The following is a 3,566-nucleotide window of genomic DNA, read 5'->3' as shown; positions in this document are numbered from 1 at the left end:
CTTCCAACAGCACGAATTCACTCACCGACAGACTACTGTAATCGAAATTTTATGGTTTTGTTTAAGTAATAAAACAAATAATTGCTGAATACTTACGATAACACGCGACAACACACATCAACAACAAAAGTTTGGCACTTTTGGCGCGTACTTTTTGCGCAAACGTAAATGTCATTTTTATGTCAAAAAACAGGAATTCATAAAATCCCTAAATATTACGCGCTTGTTTTAAAATACTCAGCGCTTATTGGTTGTTCCTTTTCACCTCTCTTTAAGTGCAAAATACCCCTCGCCATTACTTTCGTGTTGCCAATGCGCCTATCTCAGCTTCATACCCGTGACTTGAGACGGGCAAGTATGTAGTAAACTTTAATCCGAATTAACAAACTGGTCGACTGTGATGTTAGGTGAACGAAGAGGGCGCCAGTGTGTTTAAAACAATGGAGAAAGGCGGGACATTTAAAATTAACCATCATAATAATTATTGCAAACTCCATTTTTTTTCAATAGCTCCAGCTAACTCAGTATGTCATCGTCTGTCACATAGGTAAATCTACTTGACAGATAGTGACATAATGAGTTAGTAATAGTAATGAACATGTTGTCGTATGTCTATCTCATCAAACATTAGTACACAAATTCTGTCTTCTTCTTGTGGCAAAGTGTCCAACATATGTTTGAATAAATGTTCATTAACACCCACATGAAAAGTCACTTTGTGAAGCAATCCCAGCACTGTCTTTCTAAAGGGCATTGCTACAAGTTTTTGTAATAGATTGTAGGACTTTGGAGATCGCTTATATAAAGCTAGTGCTATAACTTTCTCCTCCATAGTCCATCGTCTTCCTCTTGGCCGTCGTTTAGCACATCTCAATTGAGAAATTAAAAAATCTGCCGTTCTTGATATCAAGTCTCTGAAGAGGTTTTTGACTACATTGGAGTCTGCTAAATTAGATATGGCTTTAATATCATGCGCACGCTCTTTGCACAATTTTTTTAAATGTCGTACGTGGTCTTCTTTTCTTTCAATGATCTTAATCAGTTGCTTTTTCCTAGGGGTTGCTTCAGTTCGAGACAAATTTTCTATTCCTCTGAATATTGAGGACCTGTTCAAGGCCTTTGTGGTTGGTTGAAGGGTGGGAATCACTGCTGTCTGCAACTGGGAAGTGGATGGTCCAGCAATAACGGGATTTACATCTATACAGACAAAAACAATAATGAATATTTGCAACAACCTTAACGAAACCTTGCATGCAGTTAGTTATGTGCTATGACGTAAAATGTAGAGAATAATGTTAACAATTTTACATTACCTGACACCACCATTTCTGCCGATTCAAATTTTCCACCACCAATTTTTGTTGAACCACTTTCTGCAGTACTTACTGATGGTTTCACTGAAGATGGTTGAGATACTGCAGGGTTGGAACTGCATCGCGGCGCAACTGTGGTGGGCCAAATTGACCCACCAATTTTATTGTAAAGAGAAAAGGAAAGGAACAATCAAATTAACGAGAGAAGACAACGATTTAATTTATATAACAATCAACGTAAATTAATCTATTTAACTTTATCATATAATATTGACCAAGTATGTCAGCAATAAGCAATTAAAACACATGTCTATCCAAGAGTTACGAGACAACCCTCATAAATCCCAACAGATAAGAGTTTTTGCAGATACAAAGGTTCCCACGAACAACGACCAAAACACATGTTATTCCAAGAAATAGGGAAAAAAAATACATTATACATATCAGTTCTAACCCAATAAATTGTCTGGACCAAAGCACTAAAATAAACAAATCAACACTACTTATATAACTTGGAAATTATTATGAATTTTTAAAAACAAAATCTTTATTCGAACAGACAGAGATTCGGTATTACAATGTTACATCTTCTAGTAATTACTTCAATTTATATACAAATTTTATGTACTTTTACTGATAACAGTGATAACTAATTATTTGTATTTATATTTATGTTCCCTTTGAACTCTAACATAACTCGCACACAGATTCCAGCCGCTCAGCAAAATAATGCATTTGCACGCGAAAAGATAAATAATTAAATTTTTGTTTAAAACAGGCAGAAATAGTAGTAGAACAGTTAATATATTAATACATTTTGTTGGGGAAATAACCACTTTAGGATTTTAAAGAACAGTTACATAAATTAGCCAAAATTAACAATTTTGATGATAATTAATCCACCCTGATTTCGACATAAACTGCATTCACATTAGAGTTATCACAAGGTTTTACGTTTAAACTCGAAAGCTTCATTCAATTTATGGAATTCATATAGTAACAATTTGTTGATTAGTTTAAATCCTTTTAAATTAATAAAATTATTTAAAATTTTCTCAAACGAATTGGTCGATTGGAATGGTTGTCTGAAATTTAGATTTTAAAAACCCAAGAGTCGCCGGTCAAGTGTTTATGCGTTGAAAATTACGCCCAAACCAAGTCTATTCGAAGAATATCAAATTTCACATTCGCACGTGTGGGTCATAAAGAATTTTAGCGAAATTATCACATTCTTGTTTAAACAAAGTCAGATCACAAAGCCATTATTTTAGAAAGAAGCGCAGAATTTTTCTGAACATTTTGATATAAAATTTAACCCTAATTTAAGCTGCGGCAATCGTAATTTTGATGTATAAATTATTTATTTAATTCAATAATTGTAAGCAAATCTGGCACGGTACGATTGCTGGCCATTTACTAACGTAGACATTAGAAGGAAAGTAGGTGGAAATTTCCTAAGGAAATACGTGGAAATTGCGAAAATGTTAAAATAGTACCGCTGTAGTACTGGGGGCGACATCTAACAGGGGGTAGTACGACAAAAATTACAGTTTTCTTAGGGCTTTCTTCCCTTTTACTTTCCGTAAAATTTAAACAAACAAAATTTGTTGTTGTTTTGCTAAACCACATTAAGTCCAATGAGCGTCAGGAAAAACCATAACAACCAATTTTGGAGTTTAATTTCTCTTTCAGGCAAATTGGTGTTGATTCGATATCGTTACTGTATTGTATTTTATTATCATAAGGGCTTAACAAATTGTATGTTTAATAATTTCGATATCACGAATCAAGAAAATTTTATAAATTTAAACAATTACGATTTAAATTAACTTTCGTTGATTTTAGAGCTTCCAGTTACGCTAGTGAATTAAATAAATTAATTTAGTGCTAGAAATAGTGAAAGAAATAGAGTAAATAATTTTGTTATAATTGTTCGCTTTAGTGATAGTTATTAATAAGTGTTGTTAAACCAAACTACAAAGTGCTAGTTTAACTTCGGATATCGGCGAGCCATCAGGAGGATTAAACTTTCTAGGTAGGCCTCGAAAGGGTTATATATTATTTTAATTAATTAATTTATGCAATAATTTCATTTAAGTTTCTTCAAGTAATTTAATCAATTACATTAACGTGATCTATCATTTACCGTGACCACAAATTTATTAAACCATTTTAAGTTCAAAAACTTTAAAATATAAATTTGATATTTTTTATTTTCTTTCTTTGATCTTGGAAATAAATAGTTAATACTTC

The sequence above is a fragment of the Tribolium madens genome, unplaced genomic scaffold, assembly GCF_015345945.1.
Source record: "Tribolium madens isolate multiple individuals breed KSU strain unplaced genomic scaffold, Tmad_KSU_1.1 Scaffold_7;HRSCAF=85;Tcas5.2_LG10, whole genome shotgun sequence".
Classification (NCBI taxonomy): domain Eukaryota; kingdom Metazoa; phylum Arthropoda; class Insecta; order Coleoptera; family Tenebrionidae; genus Tribolium; species Tribolium madens.
This window is presented reverse-complemented; position numbering follows the sequence as displayed.